This window comes from Pan troglodytes, chromosome 6, assembly GCF_028858775.2.
Source record: "Pan troglodytes isolate AG18354 chromosome 6, NHGRI_mPanTro3-v2.0_pri, whole genome shotgun sequence".
NCBI lineage: Eukaryota > Metazoa > Chordata > Mammalia > Primates > Hominidae > Pan > Pan troglodytes.
Window position 1 is genome coordinate 46,770,456 of NC_072404.2, and position 12,385 is coordinate 46,782,840.

The window sequence follows — 12,385 nt, forward strand, 5'->3', positions numbered from 1 at the left end:
AGCTCCAAGAGTGGCCCTGCTTCCAGGAGCATGACAGAGTTGAGTATTAATTACTTGCCGAATTTCATGCCGAATAAAACTACATGTGTCTTTCAGCTGTGGTTTGGAAACATTTCCATCCTGGATATTATCTATGAAAGTTGGTTGGGATTACATCACCTTGCTGCGAGTTTATACATGTTCAAATTTCATGTCAGCAGAGAAGAGAAGGCGCTTCTGTGTGTTTCTCCTGGAGTTTTCCAGAGAGGCGGCAAACAGGCAGAGACAGGGTGAAGCCTGGCCTTGGTTTGCACATTGTGGAGAGAGTACATCTACCATCTTGGGAGCCGGGAGTTGGCCCAGCAGGCAATAAAAGGAAACCCATGACAGTTTGATTTTAAAAACTGAGTGGTGGGTTTGTATGAGCCTGGTGGCAGCATGGAGTAAAGAGAGTATCAGAAGAGAAGCAGGGAGAAAAGTTAGGCAGGCAGGGAGGGCCTGAAAATAGCAGAGGTAAAAGGTGGAAAGTTTTGAAAATTTTTTAGGATGAAGAAATAAATAGCTATGATGATTCTTTAGACATTGCACAGTATGAGTGGGGGGGAGGGGAGAATCATTGATGAATTTTAGATTTCTAAGGTTTCTGACCTAAGTGGCTTTTGCAAGGTGGAACCACGACATGTGAAGGTAGAGATGACAGGGAATAGGTCTTAGGGAAAAATAATGAGGCACGTTAGACTCTTTGAGCTGTGAGGTATCTGTGCAACAACTATGTGTACACATTCCTGGGCAAGGAAGTATATGCATTTGATGTGCTGGTGAAATGTCAGGGTGGGAAAGATGGCTTGTGGCGGGAGATGGGGTCATTGTCCCACAGGTGGTAAATAAACCATGAGTGTGGGTGGGATTGCTTTGGGGTCGTTTGAGGACCTTAGTGGACCAAGGAGAGAATCCTAGGAATTTCGATATTCCTATGAAGGAGATTGAGAAGAAATGCTCAGATTTGAAGAAGGTGTGTCAGATGAGAGCACAAAGAGAGAAAAGGAGTTGGCTTGCAGGGAGGTAAAATCCAAAGGTAGTGGTTACAAGAAATCAGGCATATGCAGAATTTCAAGATGTGTAATAGTGAAATGTATCAAATTATGTAAAGGATTAAGAATGGTAAAAACATTTTTTTAAACTTAAATGTCAATAGGGAGAACACTGGTGATTTTTGCTAGAGCAGTTTTAGGGATTGTAGTGAGGGCAGAGGCTACATTATAAGGGTTTAAGATGAGACTGGACAGTGAAGAAATTCAGAGAGGAAATGTATTCTACTCTTTCAGGATTCTTAACTTACAAGAGAAGAAGTGGGATAGGTCAAGGATAAAAGGATACCGTTAAGAATGTGGTTTAAGTTTTAAGATTTTTGTTTATTTGTTTTGATGAAGGAGATTTGATCAAGCTTATAAGCCAAGGGAAATGAGACAGCAGAGCAGCATAGGTTGAAAGTAGAAAGAATACACTAATAAGTGATAGAGCCAGGTCCTGAATGGATAGAAGCAGAGTGGACCATGAGCACAGGTGAAAAGCTTGGCTGTTAATAGAAGAAAGCACAAGGTAGGAGGGAGGATGTGGTATCTAAAGGTTGAGAAATGTGTAGCCAGTTCCCTCAATGTCCTCCAAAAATGATGCAGGACACAAGTCAGCTTTTGAGAGAAGAAGGGTAGGTATAAGAGCGTGCTTGAGGAAATTTGTGTTTCACATCATTGCTTGAGTGGAGAGTGAGCTAATCAAAGTCAGAAAAGGAGTTGTCAAGAAATATTATGAGGAGACTAGGGAATTATGATTACACTAATGCCCAAAGTTCCTACCAGGTTTTAACCACTCAAGTGTAGCAGTTGGCATGGAGCTGTGACCTTGACACAATGATGCAACTGACTGCATGGATATGGAATTCATCTAGGAAGAAAGAAACATAGAGTAGATGGGGGGCTGCTTCTTTTGCCATAATCTTTAGTGAAAGTGAGGAGTGGTTAGTAATGTGCTTAAGAGTATGAGTTTTCAAGTTAAATATATTCAGGTTTGGGTCTCAGTTCAACCACTTCCTTGGCATAAGATCTGACTAGTGGCCTTGTGGCTTCTTGTATCTTGCAGGCTGAAGTCCTGGCTGGAATGCTTCTTGTATCATATCATTGGAGATTGGAAGAATTGAGATGTTTCTTGCTGTGGTTGTCCAACCCAGCTCTAGTTTGTCAGCCAGTATTCTGCATGCACAAAAGTAGTGTTTAATCTAAGAAGACTCGAGGCAAGAGAGTAAGTTATCATGGGTTGTCTTTCTGCTGTAAACAGGCAATAAAATAAGAACTCTGCTCACTAATCACTTACCTGCCCCCCTCCTGGATGAGACCCTGGCAAAAGCTAGAGCTACAAAGTAGAGGTGTATCCAGCCTTTCCCAACGTACTTTAATGTAACTACTACTACTAATACCTTGTTAGAAAATAAAAATTCCAGGATAAATGCAAACCAAAATGGATTCTAGGACAGCAGGCACAAACCAGGACTCTGAGACAAATCTGAAAGTACAGTCTACCTAGATGGAAGGATGAACACCCACCCGAGAGAAGGGTGCAGGGAAAGCAACATCTTCAGGGAAACAGTTTCAGATTCAGCTAGAAGCAGGCCCAGGTCTGGCTTCAGGCAACTGTCCCCAAGCCTGTTTCCCAGTGGACCAATAAATCTCCACCCTCAGACACAACTAGAGATGCAGGCATTTTCCAGGCACTGCTTGGCCTGGTCAGAAGAGTGGGCAGCACTTGGGCATTCTTCCATCGTGGCCTTTTTAGGGGTTGACTTTTTTATATTTTGCAGTGGCAGCAGTTCAGAAACATTTTTCTGCTGTGAAGATTAGCTTTCATCTTTGCATTGTGGTTTCTGGTTTGGAGGCCACAGAGATAATAAGGCTAAAGCCTTCTTCCTGTTGTCAGAAGTCTCCTTGCTTAGAATAAACAAAGTCTCCAAGGGCACAGGGTCATTGCAAGCAAATTAAGAGTGATGCTCACCTGATGGAATGCAAAAGACCCACCCAAAAGTCTCCCAAAATGTTCTACTACCACAGCCGATGCTTTGTGATAACTTTGCCCTCATAAAATATCGACAGCCTCTGGAAAGATAGAATAACCACTTCTTTTTCATATTTCACTGTGAACTACTTTATCAGCCTTCTTTTCATCAATATTAAAGAGGTGAGCACATGGAGAAACCTGGAATGAGCATGGTTTAGAAGGAGGACTTACAGATCAAAAGGGCAAAGACAGGGCAAAAGGGCAGACAGGTGTGCGGAGGCAGGGGGTGAGCCTGGTGAGAGCCAGGTGCCTGAGACAAGTTACCTACTGCGCAACTTTGTTAGGAGCAGTTCAACTGGAGGAATCTGGCTGAGTAGCATTTCTTTGTTTTTGCTCTTTGAATTTTGGTCTTAGAAATACTTTAGGTGAAATTACTTGACAGTCCATATTTGTTGTCCCTGTGTCTGGTCTGGATTTGGCAGCAAAAGTAGAAAGACTGATGTGTTTGAGAAATGACTTTCTTTCCAGACTCTCTGGAAATATTTAATGTCTAAAATATTTGGATTGTTAGAATTTACAACTTTAATGGACATGCAGAGAGTAACAAGGACTTCCTTACTACCGAATCTGATCTTTCAAAGTTTTATTTTCATTTGCTTTATTGAGAAATATAATAAAAACACAGAAAAGTATATAAAATATACATGTACAATTTAAAAATAATAAAGCAGGGAATGAACAAACTATTTCTGCATGCAACAAAATGAGTCAATTTCATAAACAAAATATTGAGGAAAGGCAGCCAGATTAAAAAAAGAGTGCATACTATGTAATTCCATTAATATAAAGTTCAAAAGCAGGAAAAACTGATCTATAGTGTTGAAAGTCAGAATAGCAGCTACCTTTGAGAGAGGGTTAGTGACTTGCCATTCCTTATTTTTTTTGGTTTTTGTTTGCTATCTTTCTCTTCATTAGGATAGAGAGTCAGATGTAGGGTGTTTTGGTGCTGGTGTGCTGGAGATTGCTGCCTTCATTCATTCAGCTGCAGGCTTCTATTTGTACACTTTTGTGTATCTATGCTGTATTTGAATAGTTTTTTTTTTAAATAAAGCAAACACCTGAAAACCCAGCATCCAAGTAAATAAATGAATTGTGCCATTTTCTTAGCTACCAAGTTCTGTGCTTCGCCCTTATCTCCCAACCAAATGTAATCACTATCTTGACGTTCGTGATACTCATTATTGTGGTTTTCTTTAGGATGTTACATAATTTTAGAATGTATCCAAATAATGTATTATTTAGTTTTGCTTATTTTTGAAATTTATACAAATGAAATCATACTGCATGTACTTTCTCTGACTTGATTTGTCTTATTATGCTTTTGTGATTCTTTTGTGTTGATGTATGGAGCTGTAGTTTATTCATTTGTACTCCTTTATGGTATTCCATTGCATAAATATGCCACAATTTATCTGGCCACTGGATTTTTTTTCAGTTATTTGCATGAAATTGAAATGTTTTGAGATAGATAGCTATAATGTATATAATGTTTATATATTACATATACATAGTGTATCTTTTATATTATAGTATATATGTTATATATGTACACACACACAAACACACACACACTCCCATACATTCTTGAATACATGCATTGGGGCACATGATAAATAATTTATTTTTCTAGGGTAAATGCCTGGAAATAGAATTGCTCAACCATGCTCTTTTCAGCTTTTTATTTGAGCATCTTTTAAAATGCTTTTTATTTCTTTAAAAGAAAAACACATCCTTGAATAAGGAGCTCCTTTATCAACATGCAGTTATTAGAATATTCTTGTGGGTGGCTTTACAGGTTTGTTCACTCAGATTCTGTCTTCTTGCTTCAGAGATAGATACTTCTTTAAAAGACAACCTGTCTGGTCAGTCAAACTTGCTTTCTCACTTAGCCAAGATGTCTTCTGTTATGAACCCCGAGCTCTTATTGTTTCTGTAACAAAGAAACAAGGGACCCTGCCCTCCATTTCCCTCCCTTACAAAAGTATCCACTTTTTGATACTTTTCACCTTTTGACCCCTTGTGCACATTATGTATTTGTTTTTCAGCTGCCCTCAGCAAACATATCCTTGTCAACTAAAATTTATTTACAGTAGACTCCAATCAAGGTGGGTCCTTTCTTTGCAGGAGTGAGAATTTGCTGGAAAGGTCTAAAGTGTGTCATCACTAAGCCTCCTCCATCCTCTCTGTTCTTCCTGGCAACACTGCTGCAGCTCTGTGGCTTCCCAAGCAGAACTGTGTTATTTGGTGCATACACATTTAGAGTTCTTATGTATTATTGGTGAATTGAATCATGTATAATGTGTAATTAATCTATAACTAGGAAATCTTTTTGCTTTAAAATCTATTTTGCATATGATTGACATAACTACAGTGGCTTTTATTATTGACATAGAATATTTTTCCTGAACATATTTTTCATCCTTTTACTTTTAGCCTTCTCTGTCTTTAGAGATATGCCTTATATAAACACACATCTTGTAGAGTTCATCTTAGAATGAAAGAATCTTAACTCCATTCACCTCCTTCTCTAATTGAAAGCTATTATTGTGGTGTATATTATTTCTCTCTTTATCTCAGGACAATTATTGTGGATTTATTCATTCAATAGTCATTAAATGTTACCCAAATATGTATTATTTTCTTTCCTCTTTGCTTCTTCTGGCATTGGGAAATTTCCACCTGTAACTTACTTTCCTTCAGTTTGAAGGATGTTGTTTAAGATTTCCTTTAGTGAGTGTCTGTGGGCAGCAAAACCTTTCAGTTCTTGTTTCTTTAAAAATGTCCAATTTTATTCTTGAAAGTTATTTTCCTTGGGCATAGATTCCTAAGTTGGATAGTGTCTGGGTTTGTTTGCTTGTTTGTTTTTCCTTTCAGGACCATGAAAATTCCACTTCACTGTCTTTCGGCTTCCATTGTGGTTTTTAAGAAGTTAGCTGTTGGTCTGACGCATTTTTGAATGCAAATTGTCCCTTCTCTCTGGCTTCCTCTAGTATCTCTGCTTTGACATTCATGTTTTCCAGTGTTAATACGATGTACCTTATTGTGAATATCGCTTTGTTTATCCTTTTAGATATCAAAATTTTTAAATCTCTTTCTCTGAAAGTTTCTCATGATTTTCTCCTCAAATACTGCTTTTGCTTTATTCTTTCTTCTCCTTCTGAAACTCCAATTAAATAGAGATCAGATCTTTAAATTCACCCTCCATGTCTCTTACTCTTTTATAGTCTATATCTGTTTCTTTGGCTTTTCTTGTGCTAGATTATGGATTATGCCCTTCAGCTCAGTTTTCCAGTGTACCATTTAAATCCTCAGCTCTGTCTGATGTTTTCAGATGTACCCACTAAGTTTTAAATTCTTGTAATATATTTCCTTTTTAGAATTTTATTTGATTTTTCTCTTGAATCTGCTTTTATTTTCACACTATAAGTGTTCACAGATAGCGTTTAACTCTCTGCTGATTCTCACTCAACGGTATCTTGTTACTTTATCTGTCTCATGACTTTTAAAACGTGAGCTGTTGATTTTCCTACGTAACTTGTGTGTGTGTGTAAATCTCCTTAGATTTGCACAAAGGTGAATACTTCTAAAGACAATTATGACTTTCCTCTGCCAGTTGACAACTCGTCTAGGATTATTTAAACTAAATTCCATTCTCAGTTTTTTGGGCCATCCAAATACTATGGAATTGAGGCAGCAAACACACACGAGATCTAACCTATAAATACAGTTTCTCAGAGTCTATTTTCCCCTTTCACTCAGTGCCAGGATTTGAAAACTTGCAATTCTCCCCCATTTCTTTTTCCTTTTTCCCATTTTCTTGTAGGAGGATGGGGAGAGTTTATTTCTAGTTCATACTTATGCTTAAGATAAAGACTTTTGGTGTTGCAACTTTATCCAGGGAGGTCTCCTGTTAGACACTGTCACTTAAAGGGAGCTGTGCTTTATTTTCTGACCTCTACACCTTACAGGCTCATAACAGCTTAAATTGTTAAGTTCTGAAAATATTCTCAAGGTAAAAATACTGAACGAAATTCTATGTTTGCCTCTCTATGTTCTCATCTTCCCTTAGATTTTGGCCTGAGCAAACATTACTTTCTTGCTAACTCACCAAATCAATCATTCAGCAAATATTTGTGAAGCCCCTACAATCTTCCAACTACTATTCTATGTGTTGGGAACACAGCAGTGTAAAAAACAGACAATAATCCCTACTCTCAAGGAATTTATCTCAGAACGGTTGAGTGGTGGTTTTCATAATATTTTCAAAACTACATTTTATCCAGCTTTCTTTGTCTTCAGTGGGTTGATCCAGGTACCTAGCCTGACATGTTAACAAAACCAGAATCTCTCTCTTTCAGTTAAGCCTTGAAGGGAGTGAGTTGGTGACAGTTTTCAGTTTTATTTTTTTAGGTGCATTGGATTTAGTGCCTTGAAAGGAACACATGACTGAGAAATGGGAAGATTAGGTATAGTCCCATTCCACATCTTAGCAAGTTCATATATCTTCCTTAACTTTTAAATAGTTACATTTATCCTTCTTAAATTAAAAAAAATAAGTTATTTAACCTTATGTTAAATGGATTGATCATCTCCTCATCACAGGATTGAGGGCACTAATTATAAATGTAAGTAAAGACACATTGTGAAGATTACTTTTCAAATACCAATATTCTCATTGTTTTTGAACTAGAGAAATTTTCCTGCGGGAGTTGAGTATCATGTCCAAAATCACACTGCAATAATTTATTATTCAAATCAAATCAGTATCCACTGAATAGGAACTTAAGTATGAAAAATATCTTTTTAGTAAAAATGACCTCACTTTCAATATAGGCTTTTAATTTTTGCAACATTTAGCAAAAAATTATTTTCCTGAATTCACAGAAGCATCCTACCCATTAAATGAGCTGTAAGCAATATCATTGAGGTCACTCTGAAGAGCTATTGTAAAGCCATGTCCGGTGCATTCATGAGAGCTGGAGAAGGAAGCTGGGGTATGCAAGAGGCGTAGGAGGCCCAACCTCTCCTTAAACGTTCTATTTTCTAATGCCCACAGCCCCTTAAAAGAACTATCTCCTCTGGGTCTACTTTACCCTCCTGATAGTAGTGAATACCCACGCTGGGGCTGCTGAAAGGCAGGCAACTATCTTTGTGGCCTCTTCTGTGTTTCCACAATTAGGAAATGCTGACTGAGGAGTGTTTCTCTCTCAGGGGCCTCAAGCACCTCTGGGTCATTTAGCTGTGTAAGTCAGGAAAGTCCAGATAATTTCCCAAGTGTCTTCCAGGTAGCTGAATCAGCTGCCACACAGGACTAGGCAGAAGCCTGCAAGGTCTTAGTATTAGCTAATTATTTTCATTCTCTGTGTCCCTTGATGGGATTCGGAATGCACCTTGTGCCACTGGCCCCATGCTCAAGTTGCTCAAGAAAAGCAACATGGAATGAAGGAATTCACCATCTTTGCCAGACGAAGTGTTTATTTATAAATAGAAGGATTCTTCTAACAAAGGGAGGCAGATGTTCACTATCCTGATTCATTTCAAATGTGCTCAGACTAATTCAACAAGCTTCACACAGGGGATCAGAGGGCAAGCCCTGTTTTCCTGACATCCTTCAGGGTCACATTAAACCCATGTTGTGTTTTCTGAGAGATTAGAAACAGACTGCAAAGTGGACCCAACAGATTTTGAGAGACAACTTTTCTGCACTAATATAAAACCCCTCAGTATTTTTTTCATGTGTATGATGTAGGAGTTGTTATTCATGCTAACTACCCCTTTATTCAAAATCTCAGACATGCAGGGAGGCTTAGATGCCAATCATTTTACACACTCTTTATTCTCTGTTTATTCATCATCAAGGGCCAAGCAACTTCAGTGTGAGTAAGACTCAAGGGATGTTAAGAGAAACATTCTTAATTTCATAACAATAAAAATATATGTTTTTCAAACTGAAAAGACAGCACTATATGAGTAAGACTCCCTTGAGTCCAAGGAGTGATGTTTAACTTTGTTTGAGAAGTTTATTCTTGCCTCAAGTAAAATGAAACTAGTAAATATCAAGTCCCAATGCAGATTGACTGATTAACAAATTGCTTTAATTGCTTTAAACGGAGAGGCCAAATATTTTGACTTAACCATTTTTCACTGAAGTCTTTCACTAAACCTGACCACAGCTGTCCTTGAGGCCAGATGTTAGCTGTAAAAATCAGTGCATTTAATATACCGTGCAACCTCTCTGCCTTTTTAGATGGGCTGAAGCCCACAGCGTCTGTGTGTATTAGCAGTACATGGCTTCGGTCGCTGTGTTGAGATGCCTATTATCCTCATGTGGTTTGGCGGTAGCTCAGATTTCCTCTAAGCTTGTGCACAATCACTTCATTTAGAAGCTATCTGCTTCTATTGAGGTAAAGGAACCTCACAATTGCACTTGGTACTGCCTGTTCCTGAAAGTATTTGGACAAAGTCAAATACCTTCCCCTTTTATCATTGTTAAGCTGCCCAAGCCCAGTTAATTGTGGCCTCACCAAATGCATTTTCCTAGAAGGTTGCACGATCTGGCCTGGCACTCCTCTCAGGGGAATGAGTAGTTTGCAGAGTTTCCAGGGTTGTCCGGGGCCCTCTGCTCCCCACCTGAAGCACTGCATTTTCTGCTTTGTTAATTAGAGGCTTAGGACTGTGCAAATGCCTGTCTGTAACTCCTCACCGCAAATTTGCAAAACCTGGGGAATAGCGATGCAATGGAAAGAGCATGGGTTTCAGAACTGGAAAGACCTGGGCTTAAATCAAGCAACACCATTGAATTTCCTGAATACCCATTGATTCCAGTCTAAGCTCTACTTTTGACTTAAGGCAGTACAGTAATTTCCAAGCCAGACTGAAGACTGCTTCAGGGTCTGCAAATGTTTGAGTGACTTCTTAAAAACCATAATTAAAACTTTTTAAAAATAGTAATTAGAAAGCACATACACTCAAGTGTGTTAGGTACTAAAATTCGTTGTTCCCTAAATAGCCTCTTTGTTCTTACTGATTACAAGTATGAAATTATAAATTAAACTTTTATTCATAAAAGCCTATTTTAATCTGTATTGTAAGATGGAATTACAGTTGTGGTTTCATGTGGAAAAAAAAAAAGGCCCCACTGTTAAAAATGTTTGAAAACCACTGCTTAAGAATGTGATTCCAACTCTTCCAAAATGTTCTTTCCCTGAGATATTCAGTGTTTCCTATCAACCCATGAAATGCTGCAGTTTGAAGGTGCTTAACTTTCAGATCTCTCTGTCATCATTTCTTGTAAGGTTGTCTCAGCTACTTGGGAGGCCGAGGCAGGAGGATTGCTTGAGCCTTGGAATTTCAGGCTATAGTACACTATGATTGTGCCTGTGAAGAGCCACTGCACTCCAGCCTGCCTGGGTAACATAGTGGCACCCCATCCCTTATTTTTAAAAATGGTTTGAAAAATGACATGTATTTTTAAAGAGTGCCATGACAGGGATGCAGGGCGGGTTTGATGACACAGATCCTCTATGTTGGCTAAAAGATAGGGTTAAACCTAGGCAAAAGTAGTTCCACTCAGCGAGCGTTCCATTAGAAGAGATTTAACACACAGTGTTGTCACTCTCAGGCAAAGTGGGGCAGAGGGAGCAATATCGGCAAAGGAATAAGACAGTAATGCCTGTGAAAGTTGGAGGTCTTTCAATATGACAGGAGCATGAAAAAGAGAGGCTGATGAATACACATAGAAGATTAGGCCCAGAGCAAATGGTGCAGATTTTGCATATTCTGCAAACCTATTTGGAATTTACCCAGCAAGAAACATTGGAAGTCTTTTAAAAAGCAGAGACATTTGAAAACTTCTGCATGGATCTTCTGTATTTTCCCAGGGGCAGTCTGACTCTTCCCCTTTTTAGCTCATATGATTAAATCATAAACTTCTTTTTGGGATCATATAGGTCAAATAGAGCTGTTTAGGTTTTGTATAGTCTTTGCCATTTACTAGTGTGACTTTAGCCAAGTTCTTAAATATTTGAATCAAGTCTGGTACCATATTCTGTAAAGTAGATTTTAGTTGCCTATAAGAGAAAACCTCATTTACACAGGCTCTTTCTTCCAAAAATACTCTTTTGACTTCTTTTCACCCAGGAAGTTCTCTTTTCTTAGCACAGATGTCACCTCCCTGGGGACACCACCTTTGGATACTCAGACTGAATCAGGGCCCTCAAGATACCTTCCAACAACACCCTGCACTAGTCTACAGAGTCACCACACATGGAATGATTCGTAATTATTTACTTCTTTGTTAAAAAAGTTATCAACAATGCTGTATGCTCAGGGTTCTTACATACTAGATAAAGTCTGTCAATGGCCTTTTAAAAATCACTAAATAAAATAAAATGATATGGCAATGGAGAAACCTGAGGTTAGCTTGATTTTTTTTCTTTGTATTTGATTTTTATGCTTACATGGCCGAGCAACTAATTTTTAGAGCTTTATTGAGGTATAATTCACACACAATGAATTGCACATATTATAGTATACAATCTGATGTTTTAAAATATATGTGTGTGTATATATACATTCCCATGAAATAGTCTCCACCATGAAGATAATGAGCACACCCACCACTCCCAAATGTGATCTTGTGCTTTTTTTTTTTTTTGAGATGGAGTCTCGCTCTGTCACCCAGGCTGGAGTGTGGTGGCGCGATCTCAGCTCACTGCAACCTCCACCTCCTGAGTTCAAGTGATTCTTTTGCCTCAGCCTCCCTAGTAGCTGAAATTACAGGTATGCACCACCATGCCCTGCTAATTTTTTATATTTTAGTAGAGATAGGATGTTGCCAAGTTGGCCAGGCTGGTCTCAAACTCCTGACCTCTGGAGATCTGCCTGTTTCTCCCTCTCAAAGTGCTGGGATTACAGGCATGACCCAGCATGCCCAGCCCTTGTGTCTCTTTGTAATCGTTTTGTCCTCCCCACCCCAACTCTCTCATTCCCCGCTCTTCAGTAAACCACTGATCTGCTTTTATTCACTGCCTGTTAGCTTTTATTTTCTAGAGCTACATGTAAATGAAACCGCACAGTATATACTCTTTTTGGGGAGGGTTCGGGGTTTGGTTTCTTTCGCTAAGCACAATTGTTTTGAGATGCACTCATATTTTTGCATAAAGGAATATTTATATTGCTGAGTAGTATCCCATTGTATGAATATACCAAGATTTATTTATTCATTCACCTGTCAATAGCATTTGCATTGTTTCTAGTTTTTTGCAAATACTAATAAAGCTGCTATGAACATTTGTGTGTA

General features: G+C 38.6%; 1 long non-coding RNA gene across 1 annotated transcript in view; it reads left to right on the forward strand.

Annotated features, from left to right (window-relative positions):
- Window positions 1-11,494, forward strand: part of LOC107971516 (uncharacterized) — a 47,359-nt gene extending 35,865 nt beyond the window's left edge. Inside the window, exons 2-3 of the long non-coding RNA XR_001719700.3 lie at window positions 2,116-2,274; window positions 11,242-11,494. This is a non-coding gene — a long non-coding RNA (uncharacterized LOC107971516). The remainder of the gene's footprint in view (window positions 1-2,115; window positions 2,275-11,241) is intronic.
- Window positions 11,495-12,385: the final 891 nt, after the last annotated feature.